Below are 24,514 nucleotides of genomic sequence, written 5' to 3' on the forward strand. Positions count from 1 at the left end.
TCTGAAGTTTCTAAAACTGTTTGAATGATGTCTGTGAGTATAACAGAAGGCGAAAACCTGAGAAAAACGGCAGGCGAAAACCTGAGAAAAATCCAACCAGGAAGTGGGAAATCTGAGGTTTGTAGGTTTTCAACTCATAGCCTATCGAAGATACAGTGGGATATTGGTCATGTTGCACTTCCTAAGGCTTCCAGTAGACGTCAACAGTCTTTTGAACCTTGTTTGATGCTTCTACTGTGAAGTGGGGCCGAATGCGATGGGATTAAGCCACGTGTCTGGCAGATTACCACAAACTCGTGACGCGCGGTCATGTGAAAGTTAGCTTGCATTCCATTGCTTTTTTACAGACAAAGGAATTCTCCGGTTGGAACATTATTGAAGATTTATGATAAAAACATCCTAAAGATTGATTTTATACTTCGTTTAACATGTTTCTACGACCTATAATATAACTTTTTGGACTTTTCGTCTGACCTTTCGGGCTGGACTTGCACGCGCGTTTGGATTTGTTTACCAAACGCCCTAACAAAAGGAGCTATTATGAACTTTATCGAACAAATCAAACATTTATTGTGGAACTGGGATTCCTGGGAGTGCATTCTGAGGAAGATCATCAAAGGTAAGTGTATATTTATAATGTTATTTCTGACTTCTGTTGACTGCACAATATGGCGGATATCTTTTTGGCTTGTTTGGGCTCTGGGCGCAGTACTCAGATTATTTCATGCAATGCATTTTCCGTAAAGTTTTTTTGAAATTTGACATAGCGGTTGCATTAAGGAGAAGTTTATCTAAAGTTCTATGTACAATAGTTGTATCTTTTATCAATGTTTATTATGAGTATTTCTGTAAATTGATGTGGCTCTCTGCAAAATCTTCGCATGTTTTGGAACTACTGACCATAACACGCCAATGTAAAATTAGATTTTTGGATATAAATATGCACTTTATTGAACAAAACATACATGTATTGTGTAACATAAAGTCCTATGAGTGTCATAGGATGAAAGGTTAGTGATTCATTTTATCTATATTTCTGCTTTTTGTGACTCCTCTCTTTGGCTGGAAAAATGGCTGTGTTTTTCTGTGACTTGGTGGTGACCTAACATAATCGTTTGTGGTGCTTTCGCTGTAAAGCCTTTAAGAAATCAGACACTGTGGCTGGATTAACGAGAATTTTATCTTTGAAATGGTGTAAAAATACTTGTATGCTTGAGGAATTTTAATTGAGATTTTTGTTGTTTTGAATTTGGCGCCCTGCTCTTTCACTGGCTGTTGTCCGGTTGGGATGCTACTATATCCCAGAGAGGTTAATATTTTTTTTTTGATGACTACCCCATCTCTGTACACCACATACACAATTATCTGTAAGGTCCCTCAGTCGAGAAGTACATTTCAAGCACAGAGTCAATGACAAAGTCCAGGGAGGTTTTACAATGCCTCGCAAAGAAGGGCGAGGTATTGTAAAACTGCAAAAGCATTAAAGTAAAACTGAAATGTACTTTTTGTCCTGAATATAAATCATTATGTTTGTGGCAAATTTAACATAGCACATCACTTAGTTCCATTCTGTGTATTTTCAAGCATGGTGGTGGCTGCATAATGTTATGCGTATGCTTGTCACCGACAAGGACTAGGAAGTTCAGTGTCCCGAAATCGGGACAGTTGCTGCTCAATATGCGATATTTGACTAGAAAGACGTTGTAAGCAAAAGCCAACTTTCCGGGAGATAGACATGTCTTATGTGGTCAGAAAGCTTAAATGATTGTTAATCTAACTGCAGTGTTCAATTTACAGTAGCTATTACATCAGAGAAAAAACATGCTATTGTTTGATGATAGTGCACATCAACAAAACACTTTTATCAAGGAAACTGGTTTGATGCATTCACCTCATGCATGTTGAATGTGCACCCAGAGGAAAAGAAACTCTAGACCACCGTTACTCCATACACAGAGACGAATACAAAGCTCTCCCTCTCCCTCCATTTGGCAAATCTGTCCATAATTCTATGCTAAGAGTATAAATGCTAAATTGAACTTCAAGTATACACATTTGAATGAGATTATTGCAGAAATTGACCGGGAGAGTGACACGAGGAGTGACACACGTGAAAGATTGGAAGGAGATTTTTTGATCAGTAAATAAAATATGTTTTTGCTTCTCGTGCTAATCCAGTTGTTTAAATGGTTGCATATTCATTTAAGATATTTGTCTTTGATTTCTATTTACGTATACATAATATATAAACCTGAGGCATACAATATGTTAGTATAGTCTATGCGTGTTATTACCTATTGATCCACATGTTTCATTATAGTGATTGTGTTCTCCATACTAAATATAATACATGTTTATGGATCTGTGTTGTGTATTTGATGTATTGATGCAGTGCTCACCCACTGCTAAAATAAAGGGGAAATAAAATAAGTAATAGTAAACTTGAGTTCTAACACGTTTTTTTTAATCCTCAATAGTGGTTGAGAGTAACATGACCTGTGGGAGCCACACCCACCCCCGCCTGACCATCTAGAGGTGTGAAGGTAAAATAGTATCAAGAATATGCATATCCTTGCTTCAGGTCCTGAGCTACAGACAGTTAGATTTGTATGTTATTTTAGGCGGAAATTGAGATGAAGGATCCGATCCTTAAGAGGTGTTTAAGAACAACAACAAACAATACCTTTACGACCTGCTGTGGTCATTCCCTTAGTGGTGTCATTAAGGTTAGGGTTAATGTTAGGGTTAGGTTTATGACTTTGTGTCTGTGCCAGCTAGTGACCACTCTGTAGAGCTGCCTCCATAACAAGACTCACGACAAGAAATGCTAACTAGCTAAAAAGCTAGAAACTAACCAAAACAATGTTTAGAAAGTTGCTTTTAGTTGCCTGGTTTGTTAGATTGACATATACTAAATTCATTTTTAAACAGATGGGTTTATTGGTGTTAAAATACACCAGTTACGCTTTTGTCATGCAGCCTGTCGTTTTTGAGTTCTTACATTTTCATAATGACAACGACAAGTTTGACGTCAGACGACAATAGAAAGTTCATGATGTCACTGCGACAACTGTCTACAGACATGTCGATATACGTAGTATAAACCAGCCTTTAGTCTTGAAATCTTTGGTTCTTTAGTACACTACCGTACTCACTCTGTTTAGCACATGGCCTCACATGTGAATCCTTAAAGAGATGAGTGGGGTTAAGGAATAAGAGGGTGTGAACGATGCGGACGGGATGGAGACGAAGAAGAGCTTCCCAGTAGGTTTACCAAAACATTCAAGGGCCATTTTCTCAAAAGTGGGGATACAAGTGTGGGGATACAACTCCTCCCGACTGCAAGGCACTACAGAGGGTAGTGCGTAAGGCCCAGTACATAACTGGGGCCAAGCTTCCTGCCATCCAGGACCTCTATACCAGGCTGTGTCAGAGGAAGGTCCTAAAAATTGTCAAAGACTCCAGCCACCCTAGTCATAGACTGTTCTCTCTGCTACTGCATAGCAAGCGGTACCGACGCACCAAGTCTAAGTCCAAAAGGCTTCTTAAAGCTTCTACCCCCAAGCTATAAGACTCCTGAACAGCTAATCTGTACCGGTACCCCCTGTACATAGTCTTGCTACTGTTATTTTACTGCTGCTCTTTAATAATTTGTTATTTAAATGTTTTACTTATCTATTTTTTTTACTTAAGGATCCACCCTTTTTTTCAATTGCTGCCAAAAAAGACAAAAATCTAACTGCCTGTAGCTCAGGACCTGAAGCAAGGATATGCATATTCTTGATACCATTTAAAAGGAAACAGTTTGAAGTTTGTGGAAATGTGAAATTTATGTAGGAGCATATAACACATTAGACATGGTAAAAGATAATACAACGAAAAACATGTGTTTGCACTCTCCTCAAACAATAGCATGGTATTATTTCACTGTAATAGCTACTGTAAATTGGAAAATGTAGTTAGATTAACAAGAATTTAAGCTTTTTGCCAATATCAGATATGTCTGTCCTGGGAAATGTTCTTGTTAGTTAAAACCTCATGCTAATCATATTAGCCTACTTTAGCTCAACTGTCCCACGGGGGACATCTGGTCTTCACTCAGACATAAAGTAACGATTCATGACAGGTGGATATCATTGGTCAAATCAAATGTTTTTTTTGTCACATTCACATTACAGTGAAATGCTTACTTACAAGCCCTTAACCAGTTTTAAGAGAAATAAGTGTTAACAAATGTTCTAATACAGACAAATATAATAAGTGTGACACTTGCGAGTTTTCAAGCAGTAACAGGGAGAGTTAGTCACGTTTCAGGCAATGTTATGACTGGTTCACCCAACCGCCTCTGCTACACTGCGATCACCTTTGATTTAGGCTACTCCATCTCTCCACAAATTCACTACTCTGAATTTGGTGACGAATTTGAATTTGGTCGAATTAGCCTGCTGAGTTAAAGAAGGCAGTGGCTTTGGGAGTTTTTAGATCTCAGGCAAGACTACTTTTTACATGAGCAGTGTTCACCAAATAACCGCTAGTCATTCTAAACCCCCAGTATAACCTTTACTACTTCAACAGAAAATAGTGAACTTGTTGTTAAACCCACAATGACTACACCTGACCAGATAATGACACCCATTCAACAAACACACGAACAAACACATGCACAATAGCTTGTGAGTGTGTTATATGAAGGTAAACTTGTTTAACATTTAAATAGATATATAGGTGGGGGGCGTCGAGGTTGCATCGTCAACCAACGAGGAGCAGCATTCCAAAGCACGAGACAGAGAAGAAAAGGGGTGAACAGGAGGAGGGGAGGTGGGGGAAGTGACCGCGCGAGAGAGCGAAGTGAGGCAGAGCTCGTTCAGTCGGACTGTTGAGCACCGGAGCTCCACGGATTACTGTGATAGAAATCCGTCTGTTTGGTTTCTGCTGCTGCGCTCGCTCATGCCCTGGGCGCACTGACGGCTCGGCTCGGCATTTCAGTGGTCGAACGTCTCTGAAGCGGATGCGCGAGACCCCGAGAAGGGAAAGAAGAGACTGAAACTTATTTTCCAATAACTCCGTGATTGAAAATAAAGGTGAGAGGCGATTATTATGCATGTACATTACATGTTTACAGGACATGAGCTTTTGCTTTTAAAGGGGATAATAATAATAATAATAATAATACATTTGCAGTACTAGTAATACATGAATGACAAATTATAATTATGATGATCAGCCCACGATAATTCATGATTATTTGATTATAGGCTAATTACTATCATTATTATAATTATTGTCACTATCATTATTCTTCTTATTATGTCCATGCTTCTTTACACCAACTTAAAGTAGTCTTAATGTGGTCAGCCATCATATGGTCCAAACGCCCATATACTGCATTTATAATGGCATGGTCAGGAACAGTGTTGGAGCGCTCCTCCCTTAAACAATTGTCTGCACTTCACATTACGCGCGTGGGCTAAACAGGTGCACGAGTCCATTTTAGGCAGCACATCAATCTGCACTCCCTCTAGAATCCAAAAAACATCTGCCAATTGTTACATTGTCTTCACATTGTTTTATATAAGCCTAATAAAGGATTAACCTGCAACTAAAAGCTATAATTCAAGATGTGTTTCTGCCATAAAACACTCTCATCTAGTCTAATAGTGAGTCGCCAATGTTTGCAGACAATGTGTGGTAATTACGTCACGGTATATCGTGCATCGGGGCTTCAAATTGCGTTGATATAATCCTTCTACCAAACGTCTCCACGGCTCCATACCTCTGTGCCAAATCGCGCGTCTTGCACTAACTGCATCATATCTGTTGCCCCGCGCAGCATTCCCATGTGTGTGGCAGGTAGCCTGCCAGGTCTTACTCAACCCGAGACAAAGAGAACAATGAAGAGAGATCATTGATTGGAAGTTTGTTTTAGTGTTGTATGTCCGAGCTCTTCTAGCGGTCATTCAGTATCTTATCGGTGTTCAGTATCTTCTCAGTTGTCAATGAGCTAATACGTAGTCTTCTACATGGCCATATCCGTTATGTTTGGTAAGCAGAGTTATCTTGCATTGACTATGAGTTATAAAGGCTTTGGTTTCTCGGAGCCTACCTGGTTTGTTGTTACTGTAGCCAAAGGATGGAAAACTGGTGGCCATCAAATCAATAAGTATATATATACAGTACTAGTCAAATGTTTGAACACATCTACTCATTCCAGGGTTTTTCTTCATTTTTACAGTTTTCTACATTGTAGAATAATAGTGAATTCATCATAACTATGAAATAACACATATGGAATCATGTAGTAATCAAAAAAGTGTTAAACAAGTCAAAATATATTTTATATTTGAGATTCTTCAGGGTTTTCACCGCTTCTTAACAGTGGAGAGAAACAACGTTTTAAAGTACATTTCCTGGAATTATACACATGTTGCCATGGTGCATCTGGAAATAAAGTTTTCTGCAATTGAATTCATTTTTGCCATGGGGTGGAGAGAAAATTGTGCAATTGCATAACACATTTCATGCAATTCTGCCCATTTTGCCATGGGGTGGAGAGACATTTTAGCATTTTTAAAGCTAATTCCTGCAATTCTACCCATTTTGCCATGGGGTGGAGAGACATTTTAGCATTTTTAAAGCTAATTCCTGCAATTCTACACATTTTGCTATTACTTATGCCATATTTATATAATATCTGAGTGACATTGACGAACAAAATCAATGCGGCCGCGGGGGTCCACACACACACACTCGTCTCCATGGAAACATACTCTCTTGGCACTTGATTGCGTTCACATTACTCTGACAGCCTTTCGTTTGAACACAACCAGAGGACATGTTTCCAGATGCAACATCAATCACCACTTGGGTGATATTGGTGGTCGAAGCCGGACAGAGTGGAGGTGTCTGTCAGGCCTTCAGGGGCTTTGATAAATGCATGTAGAAGATTATGAGTTAATGTTTCATCCTCCAGTGGGAGTCAGTCTGTAGGGACAGTGGCTTTCTGGAGCTTGTGTCTTCAGGCCAGGACCTGATAAAATTGTGGTCGCGTAATTTAAGGGAGAATATGGAGGAGAAAGGGTCCATGCGTCTAATATGTTTTGTCCTGAGCCCGGAGGCTGCACCCGTAGACTGCAGCACTCGCTGGCTGCTGCCATACATTTAATGAATACACTGCAGACATTCAGGGGGAGCTTAATGCACGCTCAAGGGCACAGTGTGCCATTTCATGTATATGTGTATCTGGAAAGGGTGCACACAAACGTGTGTGTATCTCGCAAGGGACTGTCTCGAGTGTCAACAGCCATTTACAATAATCTATATGAATGTGTTTCTGGGAGAATGATTCTAAGGACGAGGCTCACATTATGTTTGTCATAGTATTCTCCAGTATTTGTACTCCCTGAATGCAGAAATAGACTTCATGGAATTGCAAAATCCATATCTAATCTCCTTGTTGTTTTGTATTGCCTATATTGGTGACTCCATGTGAAAAACCAGAGGAGGAGAAGGAACTGTCCAGTCCTCATGGATCTTCTGATTTTCTAGAGGGCTCTCTTGGTCTGATTGGGGTTTCTGAGGCTAGTCTGTTAACCTGGGAAAGGGATCTGGATTACTATGGGAGATTATTAGTCTATGGGAGATTATCCAGAATCATTCCTAGATTACGCTATGCATTGCCTCTGTAGAGGAAAAACAGAAAACGCAATAAGATACATATACACCGAATGCTAATTCTAACCCTAATTGTAACCCTAAACCTAACCCTTAAACTGTCCTAGTGGGAACATTGGTAGTTCAGGTACCGACAAGGATAGTAATACAAGACCACGCCCGCCCGCCCGCCCACGCAACCACACCCCCACACACACACACACACTAGGTTAAACCCTGGAGTGGTGCTGATCTAAGTGGACAAAGCCAAAACAATATTAAACAGAATCTATTATCTCAAACATCTTTGAAGGCATTTTTACGTACAGTATGTGTGCGGGGGGGGGGTCTCTGCTTCTGAGAGGGAAAAAACACGTGTAGGGGACAAGGGAGATATAAAAATGAGCTCACGAAGGCACATTGGGAATATGGGAGGAATAGGGAGTAGCTGCTCAAATTAGTCAAAACATACGATCCTACTGTATATGCTTTTTTTGCCCTAATTGATCACTCTTTAATATATAGCGAGAACATAGATATGTAATATAGCAGTTATCCAACTAATATTTTCCACTCTAATTGAAAGAGGGTGCCTTCCCCTGTGGTGCTGTGGAAGTGGGAGGGGAGGAAAATTAAGGGCTGATAGACTGGGAAAGGCCAGATGGTGGATTGGAGTTAACCAATAAACAAGAAATAACTCAAATAAATGAAACGGCCTTCACGCTGGTGCAGATGTTGTTAAAGAAAGACTATACATTAACATCAACACTAGGTTCTCCACATGGGGTAGACAACAAAGTGTTCTTATTGTTATAACAGCCAGGCTCGTTCACATGGCACAAAGATTACTCACATTTGAGTGTGTGTGTGTGTTCACTTGGTAATAGAGCTCAGGTAGAATGGAGGGAAGTGATACACTTTCATTTTCTGGCAGCAGAGGAGAGAAATGTATATATGAGAGAGAAAGAGAAAGGGAGAGAGTGAGAGAGAGACAGTGAGAGAGATGGTGTGAAAGTGAGAGAAAGTTAGAGGGCGAGAGTGAAAGTGAGAGAGGGAGGGAGAGAGAGAGAGGGAGATGATGAAAGGGAGAGTGAGAGGGAGGAAGAGGGTACACAGAGTGATCTATCAGGTATTTTATTTGGAGGGAAGGAGATAAATGGGCGGAGGGGTGACAGTGGTGTTGGTGGTGGTGGGTTGGAGGTTGGTGGAGGTAGAGAGACAGTGGGACACTGTTTGATGCTAAGCGTAGCTCTGTGTGCTGAGAGGGTGAGGCCATGAGGGGGTTGCAGGGCAGTGCCATCCTCCTAGACATTAGGCATCTGTTACCTGTCACCTGCCAGGGGTAGTCAACCTCTCTCTCTCTCGTTGCTGCTTCTCTGAGATAGCCAGACCTGGGAAAGACTGCTACTGAAAGAGAGATAGCGAGAGAGAGGGTGTGGGGGGTAGGGAGGAATAGAAAAGAAGAGACAGACAAATATGCAGTATAGGTTGAGATGAGAGAGGGAAGGAAAGCAAATATTATAAATTAGAGTGTGCATTTATGTGTGTGTGTTTCCATTCATAGGGCTTCATTGTGGGCTCGCTGGCATTCTGTAGCATCTAGCTCTTGAGTAATCCTCCTGGGAACATGCAGAAACTGCCAAAGTATAATCCAACTCCCTTTTCACCGTTCACCACCCTCTTCTCTCTACATCTCCCTTTACTCTCCCCTGCATATACTGTATCACACTCCCTCCCCTGTCCCGTCAAACTCTGTTTCTTCCTCTACTCTCCCCTGTCTATCTCTCTCTCTTCCTCTACTCTCCCCTGTCTATCTCTCTCTCTTTCTCTAATCTCCCCTGTCTCTCACGCTTTCTCTCCCTCTTATCTCCCATGTCTATCCCTCTGTTTTTCTCTCTAATCTCTCTTCTATCTCTGTAATCTCTCGTCTATCTCTGTCTCTCCCTCTAATCTCCCCTTTCTATCTCTCTGTCTCTTCCTCTAATCTCCCGTCTCTCGCTCTGTCTCTACCTCTAATCTTCCCCGCCTATCTCTCTGCCTCTTCCTCTAATCTCCCCTGTCTCTCACTCTTTCTCTCCCTCTTATCTCCCATGTCTATCCCTCTGTCTTTCTCTCTAATCTCTCGTCTATCTCTGTAATCTCTCGTCTATCTCTTTCTCTCCCTCTTATCTCCCCTGTCTATCCCTCTGTCTCTTCCTCAAATCTCCCCTTCTATCTCTCTGTCTCTCCCTCTAATCTCCCCTGTATATCCCTCTGTCTCTCCCTCTACTCTCTGTCTCATCTCTCCTGTCGCTTTCTCTTTCTCCCTGGTCACCCTGTTTCATCATCCCATCTGTTTTTTGCCTCTCTCGTTCTCTCCTCATCTCTTTCTCTGTCTTTCTCACTCTTCCCCTGGTCCTTCAATTTCATCAATCCATCTCTCATTTTTTCTCCCTCTCTTTTACTTTCTTCCTTTTCCCTCACTGACACCTTTCTTCCCATTATCGCTGGCACTCTACGCTACTATTCTTCCTATCTGCTTTATATGACTCTCCCTTTTCTTAAGGATACTTGCTATTTTTGCAGCTTGTAGTCCTGCCTGAGAAAAAATGATAGCCCTTTCCCAAGGGTTGCACAAACAAAAGCCCCTTTCCTAGCTCCCATTCCCTCTGTATGACTGCACCACAACAGACACACAGGCATTCACCAGCCTGCCTACCCACCTTCCTGTCTACCGGCCTGCCTGCCTACTCGCCTGCCTGCCTGCACATGGTCGGCACACTAATAGATCTCCGCTGGTCATAGGCAAAAACATTTCCTCTAATTTAGAATATCTATTATTCTGGGTCCCTGCGGATAGCCTGTGTAGGAAAGAATCTAGTCCCAATTGTGTTTTTCATAACTGCTGTTTCCTCACCTCTCAGCAGTTTGATTCTGTTTTGAATAATGAATACCTTGAGACTTGCGTTCAAGTTTTTCCTAATTATCCTAAACTGTGCTTCTAGGAAAGATGAATGGCATTACAGCTCACAATTCTTCTAAATATAGTGTGATAAAGCTATCGCTAACACAAACAAGCTATTTTGGTTTTATCTTCCCTGGTTTGGTGTTCAGGAGAGGGGCAAAGTGCACAGGTGGACAGTTGTCACATAAGAACATGTCTTACTGTAGAACATTACAGCACTGTAGCTGAAATGTTGTGTATCCTTTCCTTTTACAGAAAAATAGACATGTTTCCCTTAGGCATATATTTTACAGTAGTCTGCCTTAGCTGAATGTTATAGTAATGGCTAGTGAAATTGAATTTACTTACAATTTGTAGGCTAGCTGATAACGGTAAAAGCCCAAAAAAGGTAGGCAGTTACAGTTGCAAAGTAGGCCAACTCTGAGGTCAGATCAAATGTCAGTCTAGAATGTCCCTTACAAACATTGATATAGCCATCTAAATCAATATCTGTAAGGATATGTTACAAACTCTTGCAAAGTGTATAGAATAGACTCCAATTTATAGAAATCCATGCATTTTCCTCACATAGAATGTTTGCGTCAGATCCAACTGTACTTGTGTATTGTTCAATATTCTATAGTTTTAGTGGAATCTTACTGCTCTCTGAATGGCTTCAAGATTTGAAGTGCGCTTCTCTTGAAAGGCATCCTTTCGTATGACATAGATACCCATCGAAGCCCCATATACTACCCACCACTGCGACCTGTATGCTCTCGTTGGCTGGCCCTCGCTTCAAATTCGTCGCCAAACCCACTGGCTCCAGGTCTTTGCTGGGTAAAGCCCCAACTTATCTCAGCTCACTGGTCACCATAGCAGCACCCACCCGTAGCTCCAGCAGGTATATTTCACTGGTCACCCCCAAAGCCAATTCCTCTTTCGGCCGCCTTTCCTTCCAGTTCTCTGCTGCCAATGACTGGAACGAACTGCAGAAATCACTGAAACTGGAGACTCATATCTCCCTCACTAGCTTTAAGCACCAGCTGTCAGAGCAACACACAGATCACTGCACCTGTACATAGCTCATCTGTAAATAGCCCATCCAACTACCTCATCCCCATACTGTTATTTATTTTACTCCTTTGCTCCTTCTCTACTTGCACACTCATCTTCTGCACATCCATCACTCCAATGTTTAATTGCTAAATTGTAATTATTTCGCCACTATGGCCTATTTATTGCCTTACTGTCACGGCTGTTGAAAGAACTGGACCAAGGTGCAGTGTGGTGAGTGCACCTATTCCTCTTTATTTAGACCATAAACAAAGTCAACTTCCCACAAAGACCGGTGGAAAAAGAGCTACCTAAGTATGGTTCTCAATCAGAGACAATGATAGACAGCTGTCCCTGATTGAGAACCCTACCCGGCCAAAACATAGAAATACAAATAATAGAATATAGAATACCCACCCCAACTCACACCCTGACCAAACCAAAATAGAGACATAAACAGGATCTCTAAGGTCAGGGCGTGACACCATTATCCTACCTAATTTGCACACATTGTATATAGACTTTTTTCTATTGTATTATTGACTCTATGTTTGTTTATTCCATGTGTAACTCTGTGTTGTTGTTTGTGTCGCACTGCTTTGCTTTATCTTGGCCAGGTTGCAGTTGTAAATGAGAACTTGTTCTAATCTAGCCTACCTGGTTAAATAAAGGTGAAATAAATTAAATAAAGAAATATCAAGGACGGAAGCCCAAGATTCATATTTGTATGGAGGGGGTGGCAGGGGTGGGCTGGGGGGGCTAGTACAGACCAGGGATGGGTTACAGTGGTCAGTATTCACAGAAGCAATGTGAATGGCTTGCCCCCCTCTCTCTCTTCAATCCCAAACCACCCACGATCCCCTTGGCACCCGCTCCAGCAGAATTCAGGTCAGCAGGCAGGGTGCACTCTTTTTGTTCCTTCTCTTGGCACCAAAGCCCATGCCACTGAGAACAATCCCCCATTGTGGGTAAACAAAAGAATCATCATTATTAAAGCACATTAAGGAATCATTAAAAACAAATGGAAGAGCTCATCCGAACAATTGTCCCAATATGTAGCACACCAGACTCCGAGCAGCCATCAGATGGACACAGCATTGAGAGTGGGCGTTGTTTTTTGGCACTCACTTTCTTGCACATAAACCAAGCTGTTGGTGAGTACCATATCTTGTTGGTGATAAAATTGGTTGGAGTTTTATGCCATGAATAAAAAATTATACTATTCAGCATATACAGATGTAGTATTTTAATTTGATCTCCCTGTTTTTGCAGGAAATGTCCTGAACAGCAGTGTATTTGAGGTTTAAAAAGGTTTATAAAGTTTTTAATTTTCACTTAAAAATGTATCAAAACCTACACAAATAACAATTAATGATAATCCACACAATAGTTCACATGTCCTGTTGCTGCAGGATTATTTTCCTGCAGTGGGAAACTGGTCAAATTAAGATCCTACATATGTAACTGTTATTGTAGACAGTAGGAACCCAGTCCCACTAGGCCATCCTGTCTCTCTCCCTCCAGTGAAACCACTCAGCAGGGAACACAAGAGGTGTCTTCACAGCCACTTGGGAGCTGTACAAAAATAATCTGACAAACAATATCTGACCACTCTCAAGCACTGTGGTCCAATTCGGTAGCAAACGGATCATGAAAACACACACCTCCTCTCCTCCTCCATCAACGCCCCCTCCCTCCATCTCTCCCCTCCTTCCTTGCTTTCCTCCCTTTTCTCTCTCCCCCAAATCCTCAATTTAGTGCCATAATGGTCCTGTGAGGCAGGTTTGTGTGCTGTTTTGTGGAGCTCAGGGGGATCGGTGTGCATTAATGTCCCTCTTGACTATGTAAATAGCCAGGGCTGTGGGAGCACAGAGCTGAGCTGCCACTTGTCTGCTTAATTGCAGAGAGCTCCATCACTTTCAGACACTCCGGGAGCCAAAAGGGGGACATGCATGAGAACTTCAGCACCAAGGACAATGGCCACACTCTGAAGAGTATCCACGACACCCTGGGCCCACCTCCCTCTCCTTCCGGAGGTTCCCCCTTTCCATCTTTTTACCCCTACTCCTCTCCCCCCAAACTCCTAATGCTTCCCTATCATCCCTACCCCATAGCCCCCAACCTCCCTCGTGTACTCCCCTCTCCCCTTCCCACCCCCATACCTCAGCCTATCCCCAAACCGAGCCGATGGAGCATACAGCCCCATTTTGTTTACCTCACTGCTTTTCCAGCGGAACACACAACAATCCCCTTCATTGCCTGTTTGTCAGACCCCTTTTCAGAACTAAAAGACAAGAGTGAGGGAAAGAAAGGGCGAGAGAGAAAAAATACACAAAAAAACAGAAGAAACAATTAAAAACCTCTTGTGAACCCTGCAATATAGCGGTTTCCCAGCCCTGGGGCCTGTGAACTAACTTGGAGGCCTCTAAAGTGGTCCATTATGCCAGCAGGGCTGGCGTGTTCCAAGAGCGCCTCTCCTCAATCGCTGACCAACACAGAGGGGGTTTTGTTCCAGGCTTCTTGGCTCACCACACCATGCACTGGTTAATTAGGACCTGCATTAATGTATCTATCCATCTGTCCACCTACAGTAGGCTCTGTTACTCCACTGCCGTCTCTGTCTAAACCTTGCCCACTCCACCTGTAATTTTTGTTAGACACATTTGGAATTGATAAGTGTATCGTGTGCTGCCGTGGGTATTGTATAGTATCGGAGTAGGGAGAGGCAAAGGAAGCAACTGAATGAGTTGTCTCCGTAGTTGAACTGCAAGTCAACTAGGGCTGTTGTGGTCATGCAAAAACCTGCCGGTCTCACGGTAATTAAACGTTAGTTAACATAAATGCATTTTGCATCTCCAGCCCTCCATCATACAAGCTGCATAGAAGCCACTGATACAGGCCTTTGGAACATCTACATTTCAATAAGTCTAATAAATCATTTTAAAATACTCCATCACAATATATACATTATTGGAAACATCATATGAAGAAAATGTATTTCAGAAGAACAGAATATGAGTTGGCCTACTGTATCTGGCTATGCTCCATGCCATAGGCTGTAGGCTTTTTCATTTAGCTGACAAGATATGCTTTATAGTAAAGAATAATGTAGTTAAGCTTAGCTGAATAAAAGAGAAAGGATATTTTTCCCATTCCGGAGCGAGTGTGCATATGAAGTGTCTATGTTGAGCGTAAAAGTGATCACTTAAAACAGGTCCTACAGTATATGCTAGATTTTGAGTTATTTGGCAACTTTAGTTTTGAAAGATACAAACTTTTGAATGTCTTAGAAATCAACACATATATAGGCTGCATGGTGCGACTTAATGATGATTTGAGAAAGTCTCAAAAAAAGGTTGTGCTCTGTTGCTTGCCTTAGGCTGCACAGCTGTTCTCTCATCAAGTGATCATATTTTCACCCATCAGACTATTCCTAATTTAAACTTGTCTTTACTAATATATCAAATTAGTTTAGATTTAGAATGCCTCATTATCAAATGAGAAGGAATGGGTGCAGGGGAATGCACTCGAATAGCGAATGGAGGACGCACGCTTTCCCGAAGGTCCATTTTTCAATTATGCTGGTTAGACTACTTCAGTTTTATAGCGGAGCATGTGCTTAATATTAGCAGCTGAGAAATACATATAACAACACTTATTTCACTCCTCGCATCAACCAATGTTTTAGCAGCATGCTCTCTCTGCGTTCAAGGTGATATTCCACCCAAACTCTATATGCCATGGGCTCTCCAACCCTATTCCTGCAGGTACCCGGTGTTTATTTTGGAAACCAGGTGAAATCTGTTCGGGAACATTGATGTAGTAACATGTTTTCACAAACTAAATATATTTCACTAAACTGTTGACAGCCTACTTGAGAAAGGAATAAAGAAGAGAGAGGAGGCGATGGAAATGCACGGTGGTGAGATATTCTGCCTCTAAAGGTAATGTGTCAGCCTATTAATTATATAAAAAAATGCCCTATTAGCAGGCTTTTCAAAATCAAATACAAATGCAATATAATGTTAGGCTAACTATGTAGCCCTGCACAATCAATGAACCATCAGCATCGCCTAGGCCTATACGTTCTCTCTCTGACTCATGGATAGAACATTTGGAGCGTAGAAAAAGGTAACCAGTCCATCCAGTATGCATCATATTACAGTCCACACTCAAAGATGATTACTCCAATTCGTTTAATTTTGGAGTAGAGGCTACCAAAGACATCTTCAATCAGTTTTATTTTATGTTTTTCTGGCATGCATAATATGCAGTAGGCTACATTTTGTATAACAGTACAAATATAGTTTTAATTCAGGTTTTTCTTCGGGTTGGGCTCATATTAGCCTATGCATAGGCATAAGCTTTAATATTCATATGGGTGTTTTGAATTAATCATCACCTTAGAAAGTGCTGTCCATTTCGTTGTGTTAGCCTTTGAAACAAAATCCACAATGACCATGTTTTACACTCAGTTTCAACTTGCTGTTGAACTTCTTTCTTCAAACTGATCATCACAGTGATGTGAGTTTTAAAAGCCATATACTGTTTTGATGATATGTGTTTGATGTGATTTTTGAAGGCATTTGCATTGATGTCAGAGTGGTTAGAAAGACAATAGAGCCCTGAGTACCAAGTCATTAGGACCTGATGGTTGTTAGCAAGTTGTGTACTACCAAAGCATGTCCAGAGGGCATAACAGGAGAATACAGTGACTGCCCGTTTGGCGGTAACATGGTAACCGCAACAGTCCTGAACTCAACTTCATGTTGAGATGTGTGTGGCCCTCAGGGACCCTCCAAGTGTTAGCCTTCTGTGATGTGCATTTTCCTGTGTATCTGTTCCACAGCGGGTGAGGACTTTATTCTCATACTAATACAATAGCTAACAGCCAGTCTTTGATGAGAGGGATGCACGGTTTTCTACAGTATAGGCTCTAGGCCAGGATACCCCAACTGGCAGTGGTTTTATTTGGCCCCCCAAGTTTTCTGAGATGTACTTCATTGTCGGACATACAAGATTGTAAAAACACTAGGAAATCAGCTCCAAGTGATTTTAATTTTGGAAATCTGTTCCCAAATATTCCCAGCATAATAGAGAGATAAATGTGGACCCCCAAATGGAGCAGAGGTCTAAAGCACTGCATCGCAGTGCTAGCGGTGTCACTACAGACCCTGGTTCTATTCCAGGCTGTATCACAACTGACCGTGATTGGGAGTCCCATAGGGTGGTGCACAATTGGCCCAGTGTCGTCTGGGTTAGGGTTTGGCCGGGGTAGGCCGTCATTGTAAATAAGAAGTTGTTCTTAACTGACTTGACTAGTTAAATAAAATGCAAAAATATAAGCAAGTTTTAAAATTATGTTTTAGTCAAATATTATATCTGTTTGGGCTTCTTGCATTCAATTTGAAGTCTACAAATGATTTGTAATTATGTTCCAGCCCCCGACCATGCGCTCAAGAAAGAAATCGTCCTGCGGCTGAATCTATAGTAGTTGTTGAGTCCTGCTCTTGGCCTTCTTATGGTTGGATGGTTTGAGTGTAGATGGCCCACTTATGGGGTGTGAATTGTTTTCTCATAATCACCTTTAATGTGCAGATGTAAAGGTTTTCATACAGTTTACACTGAAGGCTGTTATAAACTCCGGGAGTTGACATGACAGCTGTAAAAATGTATGCTATCCATGTTATTGTATTGATTGATACCTTATCAATCCTTTTAACTACAATGTTTTAGATTCATCCTCAGTTTTCTCCTATCACAGCCCTTAAACTCTGTAACTGCTTTAAAGTCACTATTCCTTCCTCTCTGGTAACTGAGTTAGGAAAGACAGCCTGTATCTTTGTAGTGACTGGGTGTATTGATACATCATCCAAAGTGTAATTATTAACTTCACCATGCTCAAAGGGATATTCAATAGCTTATTTCTTTATTTTTATCCATCTACCTATAGGTGCCCTTCTTTGCGAGGTGTTGGAAAACATCCCTGGTCTTTGTGGTTGAATCTGTATTTGAAATGCTGTCACATTCGTTGAAATGAGCGGACCAAGGCGCAGCGCGGTAGGCGTTAATTTTCCTTTTATTTTAAATGACATCGAAAAAACACCAAAATACAAAAATCAAACGTAAAGCTACATGCAGTGCAGAAAGCATCTAAGCACAAACAAGATCGCATAACTAAAGGTGGAAAAAAAGTCTGCCTAAGTATGATCCCCAATCAGAGACAACGATAGACAGCTGCCTCTGATTGGGAACCATACCCGGCCAACAAAAACTAGAATGCCCACCCAAATCACACCCCGACCTAACCAAAGAAATAAAAAGGCTCTCTATGGGTGTGACAAATGCACTGTTCGATTGGGGGACCTTACAGATAATTCTATGTGTGGGGTACAGAGATGAAGTAGTCATTCAAAAGTGATGTTAAAAACTATTATTGCACACAGAGCGAGTCCATGCAACTTATGTGATTTAAAAAAATGCATTTTCACCCCTTTTTTCTCCCCAATTTCGTGGTATCCAATTGGAAGTAGTTACAGTCTTGTCTCATCGCTGCAATTCCCATACGGACTCGGGAGAGGCGAAGGTCGAGAGTCACGCGTCCTCCGAAACATAACCTAACCAAGCCGCACTGCTTCTAGACACAATGCCCATCCAACCCGGAAGCCAGGTGCACCAATGTGTCGGAGGAAACACCGTACACCTGGCGACCGTGTCAGCGTGCACTGTGCCCAGCCCGCCATTATGTGACTTGTTGAGCAAATTTTTACTGCTGAACTTATTTAGGCTTGCCATAACAACGGTTTGAATACTTATTGACTCAAGACATTTTAGCTTTTCATTTTTTTATGAATTTGTAAAAATTTCGAAGAACATAGTTTCACTTTGACATTATGGGGAATTATGTGTAGGCTAGGGACAAAGAAAATCTCAATTTAATCTATTTTAAATTCAGGCTGTAACATAGTAAAATGTGGAAAAAGTCAAGGGGTGTGAATACTTTCTGAAGGCACTGTATCTGACATGTCTCTCAGATATGGGAAGTGACCTGTCCCAACATCCCTGTCCCTCTCCTGCCCTACTCAGTATTTTTGTTAATCAGAATACCCAAACATATGGCAGCAGATCCACAAGGTCTGCCATGAGAGGTGACTGTATAGTTCCCTTAAGGAAAAGCACCTTTAGTAAATCTGCATTCTCTGTGAGAGCTTCCCATGTCTGGAATACACTGCCATCAGACACACATAACTGCACCACATATCACACTTTCACAAAATGCTTGAAGACATGGCTAAAGGTCAATCAGATTTGGTAACATGATCCCTAGCTGTGTATTGCCATATTTCCACGTTGTCTGTTGTCTGTAGCTTGTGAGGTGTGGGAACACTTTGTTGCTTTTATGAATTTTGTCTTGCTGCTCTTTGTCCTATGTTGCTATGTCTGTCTGTATGCTACGTCTTGCTTGTCCTATGTTGCTATTGTCTATATTGTAATTGTTTTTAATAACCTGCCCAGGGACTGCGGTTGAAAATTAGCCGGCTGGCTAAAACCGGCACTTTTACTGAAACGTTGATGTGCACTGTCCCTGTAAAAAATAAAATAAACTCAATAAATAAACTCAAACATGAGTGAGTATTCTGTAGCCTAGGTTTCGTGGCCTATGTGATTAGTGGGAAGCAAATAATGTTGACACACCCTTTACTAATATGCCTGACATTGCCTGTGTTTAAAACACAGAGCAGCCCTGTTTACATCGTGATGTATTTCATTACGGTGTACGTTATCTTCATGCGATCTCGTTCTGCCACTGGACGGTGTGCATAGGGTTTCACAAAGCAAGACAAAATGGAAGATAGTCTAGTCTCTTGTCAGAGATCTCATTTTCTGGGGGAGATTGCAAAATATGACCTTTTGATTCAATACAGGAGACAAATATTGTTTCAGTTAATAATAAAATAGGTTTAATTTAGTTACTTTTTACTTGTTAGCTGAAGGCTAGTCTATACTAGCGCTAGCAACCTCCACCTAATAATTATCATCAAAAACATGTGTCAATAACATCTCAATGAACTAAAACAGGAGGAAACAGTCATAAAGTATAATTTATATTTAACATACTAGTAGAATTGTATTCACTTTTAGGAATGAGTAATTGTTTACAAGTTACTAGCTATCCACATATTTTCATCTTCTTCTGTGGTTTGGTAACTTCCTGTCCTATGAATTTTGTCCGGACTGAAGGGTTGTGACTAGATTGAGTACAGCTACGACCGGCAGTGACTTTTCGTAGCAGGTTAGGATAGCGTTTTAGATAACCCTAACACTAACCCTATCCCTTTTCCTAACCTTAATCTAATTATCCTAACCTGCTACATTCATTTTCCTAACCTGCTGCGTATATTATCCTAGCCTGCTATGGACAAGTAACTTCCTGTCATCACTTGTACCACCTAGTCAAAACCAGACTGAAAAAGCCACAGAGTTTGGAAAACTTCTAAGTATGACAGTCGTCTCGCAACAGAACCTTCAACCGCAGTGTTGCATTGCGACATAGTGGAAGCTAAGGTTCTTGACTCAGATTGCATATATGTTAAGTTAGAAATCAATTATACACTGTGTTGTTGGAGAACAGCTGGACATTTCCATAGAAAGCTGTATTTGACAGAACATGGAACAGCGCAGGGAATCACACACAGTTCTGTTGTAAAATGGGATTACTTTAGGCTGATGTTTTTGGCGGAATTTCTGTTGTGTGCCTTAACTCTCAGATTGAGGGTTTAACACTCTCTGAGAGGATTCCCTGGGTGTAGAGATTACATACTCGAGTATCAGACACTTGACAGGGGAAAAATACATGTAGCTTAAATGTAAGTAATTACAATTGACTCACACTGGTTGTAGTTGACATAAACAGGCGGGAAGAAGCTCCCCACCCCAAGCCCCTTCTCTCTATTTCTCTTTCTCTCAAAAGCATTCCAATACTGAAGAAATATTTGGACAGTTTGAAAAAACATGCAGCAAAAAATGATGTGGAAAGAAAAACAATGAACTGGGTGCCAGCCACCTCAGGGCATTTCACAAGGTGCAGCAGGCGACAAAAGGCTTCCGTCTCCATCACAACAAAAAGTTTGATATGCACGTTGGCTCAGGCTTGCAAACTCAAAGCAAACCGAGCTTACCCCGTAGGCCCTGGCCTATGCACTACTACAAAAGGCTAGACAAAGTTACAATTTCTCATTTCATATGTTACATATGTCCCCCATTTTTTTTTTTATTGTTGATTGAATGTCGCAGTGCTAGGCTAGTCATTAGGAAAACATTTGGGTTTCGTCCAGCTATACTTTTCCCCCTAAATTCAATAGCTTTATTAGTATGCTCTCAACTGTTTTGCTCAGAAACCAGTTAAGTGGTCCAGATTTTTGGCCAACCTGATCTTTGCTAAGAAAATTGATTTCTTATTTGTTCAGACATATCAGCACAAGCAAGACAATGGTCAGCGGCATATCTGGTACTTATCAAATAGACATAGAAGCAGATAAGATAAATGGAGAGATAGCCTATGTGTAGAGATTAGAGAATGAGAATGGAAGGAAGAAAGAGAGGAGAGAAGTCTCAGGAGCTGAGTCTTGCTACTCCACTGACAGATCCGTCACACTTTTCTGCCTCCCTGATACCAGCCCTCCCCTCAATCCCTCTCTCCCCACAGTGCTAGCAGGCATTGATCTGCATCCTGGTTCAAAAGTATTATCCAACACAGTGTCACAATTTGAGACAAAACGATGAATGAATACTTGATGCCCTTACTGCCAGCATCTATTAGCCTGGTTGGCGCCATAGAGTTTACACAAGTAGTTCACAGTACTGCATGCTCAGTTTCCACATAGTGTTGTACAGCTACTGTGGTACTTGCTATTTAGTGGGCATTACATTTCTGTCGGTAGATGACATATGGTGCTTCGGTAGGTATGTATCTCTAGAGTAATGTAATGGTAGTAGTATGATATAAGTTGTGTCTGGAGGAATCTGTAGTACAGTCTGTAGATACAGAGCAGCTGGTAGATGACAGAAACTGTCTGCACTAATGAAGCACATCCTGTAAAAGGTTTGTATAGACACAATGTGTATAATATGTGAACATCTCTGGGGCATTGTGAAGACTGTATATGAGTGGTTTCAGATGGAGTTGGATGTACTGGCTATTACAGTATGTATGCTAAGATATAGCATAGTGCTGCCAGCATATGATGTAATGTGCATGTCTATTTATGTGCCTGCACTTGTGTGTGTATATACTGTATGTCAGTGTGGAGGAATGCTGTGTCTCGCTTGACTCTGTGGTAGTGTGATTGTATTTGTATGTATTAGGGATCCCCATTAGCTGCTACTCTTCCTGGGATCCAAACATATTAAGGCACTTACATTAGACATAAAACAAAGGATAAAACAGTACATCATATAACATTATTACACCACTACATATCTACAATACAAAATGTATAATATGTATAAAGGTGAAGAGAACAAAAGGAGAGGAGAGTGAGTCTGTGGGGTGAGAAGAGTAGAGGAGAGCTGAGCTGGGTCTGTAGTGTTTAATTAGAGATTGCAATCCCTTCACCCCTCCTTGTATGCCCAGGAACCGACAGAAGGACATTTATGGCAATATGTATGCCGCTGACAGTATGATTGTGTGCGTGTGTGTGTGTCCGCATAAGTTGTGCACATTTGAGAGTGTGGCAGGTGAGCCTAGTGATGTATGAAACAGAAATTGTTTTGTAAGCGCAATAATCACATTTCACGGGGTGAGCCTACTAACACAGATGTCAGCCTCTTCTGTAATCAACAGATGTAATTCCATGCTGGATCCCTCAGATTCAAATAAACATACACATAAATACTCATTCTCCACTTTAATTGATTGCTTTAATCTGGCCTCTCTACCAGTACACTTGAACCATCCACTCCCATTCCCCTCCCTTCCCTAATTTCTCCTTCCCCTCTATATCTCTGTCTCCTAACCTCTCTTCTCCTCAAGCCGTCTATCTCTACATCCCTCCTTCACTCTCTCGTTCGCTACCTCCTTTGCCCCCTCCCTCTCTCCCTCTCATTCCAGCTGATCTGTGCAGTGTAGCGGGTGTAGGAGGGGTGGGCCTGCCTTCCCGCCTATCTGCCTTCCTGATTTAATGAGGTCCTATAGGGATTGGACTGAAGCCATCAAAAGCTGCACTCCTCTCCTCTCTGCCATACAGCCAGCTGTGTTAAACAGATGTGCTGGCGTTAATGATAGCAGCACTGTCTCATACCCAGCATGTGTGAATGCAGGGATGGGGAACAGGAGAGAAACGAGAGGAAAGAGGGAGAGGTGAGAAGAGGGGAGGAGAGGCTCTCTAGCGTAGAAACAAAGCTCTTCTCTGATTAAGTGGAGGGAATGAGTGAGAGGAGAGGAGGGGGAAAAGGGAGGTGCGATAAGGGAAATCTCCTAGATTACAGATTACCTGGGGTGAGAGAGGAGAGAATACATTTGGAGGGAGGTGGAGGGAGATTGGGGGAGAGATGGAGAGAGGAGGTGAAGAAGTGTTGGGAGATTTGGGGAGAGATCAAATAAAATAAAATTGTATTTGTCACATACACATGGTTAGCAGCTGTTAATGCTCCCTGTTCACCCACGACTGCGTGGCCATGCACGCCTCCAACTCAATCATCAAGTTTGCAGACAACACTACAGTGGTAGGCTTGATTGATTACCTGCAGGGAGGAGGTGAGGGCCCTCGGAGTGTGGTGTCAGGAAAATAACGTCACACTCAACGTCAACAAAACAAAGGAGAAGTCAGTACAGGTGCATCAAAGCAGGGACCGAGAGACTGAAAAACAGCTTCGATCTCAAGGCCATCAGACTGTTAAACAGAGACCACTAACATTGAGTGGCTGCTGCCAAAATAATGACTCAACTCCAGCCACTTTAATAATGGAAAAATGTATGTAAAAAATGTATCACTAGCCACTTTAAACAATGCCACTTCATATAATATTTACATGCCCTACATTACTCATCTCATATGTATATACTGTACTCGATACCCTCTACTGCATCTTGCCTATGCCGTTCTGTACCATCACTCATTCATATATCTTTATGTACATATTCTTTATCCCTTTACACTTGTGTGTATAAGGTAGTAGTTGTGGAATTGTTAGGTTAGATTACGCGTTGGTAATAACTGCATTGTCGGAACTAGAAGCACAAGCATTACGCTACACTCACATTAACATCTGCTAACCATGTGTTTGTGACAAATACAATTTTATTTGATTTAATGCGAGTGTAGCGAAATGCTTGAAGAGAAGTGGAGGGAGGTGGACAGGTGGTTTGGGGGGAGGGAGAAAGGTTTAGGGAAGTGAAGAGGTGGAGGGAGATTGGGGTAGAGATTGAGAGGAATGGAGGTACAGTAGGTGGACAGCCCAGATACTAAATCCTCCTGGTGTCTTTGTGAGAGCTAACAAAACCACAAGCTGACAGCAGCATCAGACCATAAAAGACTGGGAGAGAAGCGTGAGAGATGGAAATGGAGAGAGTTGATTGTTAATTAGGATCTATGGGAAACGGAGAGAGAAATAAAGAGGAGAGAAGAATATAGGAGAAAGAATAGGAGGTGGATAGAGAGAGAATTGCAGTTCGAGGGAGAGCATAGTAAACAGGAAAAAAGAGAGATTAATTCACTCATCCTCTCTCTCTCTCTATCTTTCACTCACTCACTCACTCACTGGGAGAATCTCAATTGCATACTCCTCTCTCCTCGCTTCCGTCTCAAAATCCATTGGAGGAAAAGGTCAGAGTGGACGGACCTCTGGCTTCTCATCCAATAGTTTTTGAGAAGGAGGCGAGGAAAGAGG

At 41.7% G+C, this 24,514-nt stretch overlaps 1 protein-coding gene and 1 long non-coding RNA gene across 7 annotated transcripts in view; one reads left to right on the plus strand and one right to left on the minus strand.

The window, feature by feature from the left end:
• The window catches only part of LOC149985241 (uncharacterized), a 1,026,866-nt gene that overhangs the window by 566,699 nt on the left and 435,653 nt on the right, over nucleotides 1-24,514 (minus strand). The window lies entirely within an intron of this gene.
• The window catches only part of LOC110497158 (excitatory amino acid transporter 2), a 79,371-nt gene that overhangs the window by 16,792 nt on the left and 38,065 nt on the right, over nucleotides 1-24,514 (plus strand). The window contains exons 1-2 of one of the 6 annotated variants that reach the window (XM_090208728.1): nucleotides 4,749-5,081; nucleotides 17,580-17,686. The exons of 2 other annotated variants lie outside the window; for them this stretch is intronic. The gene's annotated coding sequence lies outside the window, so the exon portion shown is untranslated. Of the gene's footprint in view, nucleotides 1-4,301; nucleotides 5,082-17,579; nucleotides 17,687-24,514 lie in introns of those variants that run through there. 3 more of the 6 variants (XM_090208716.1, XM_021573111.3, XM_021573109.3) reach the window with 3 other exon arrangements.

This window comes from Oncorhynchus mykiss, chromosome 2 (genome assembly GCF_057628025.1).
Source record: "Oncorhynchus mykiss isolate SJ-2025 chromosome 2, ASM5762802v1, whole genome shotgun sequence".
NCBI lineage: Eukaryota > Metazoa > Chordata > Actinopteri > Salmoniformes > Salmonidae > Oncorhynchus > Oncorhynchus mykiss.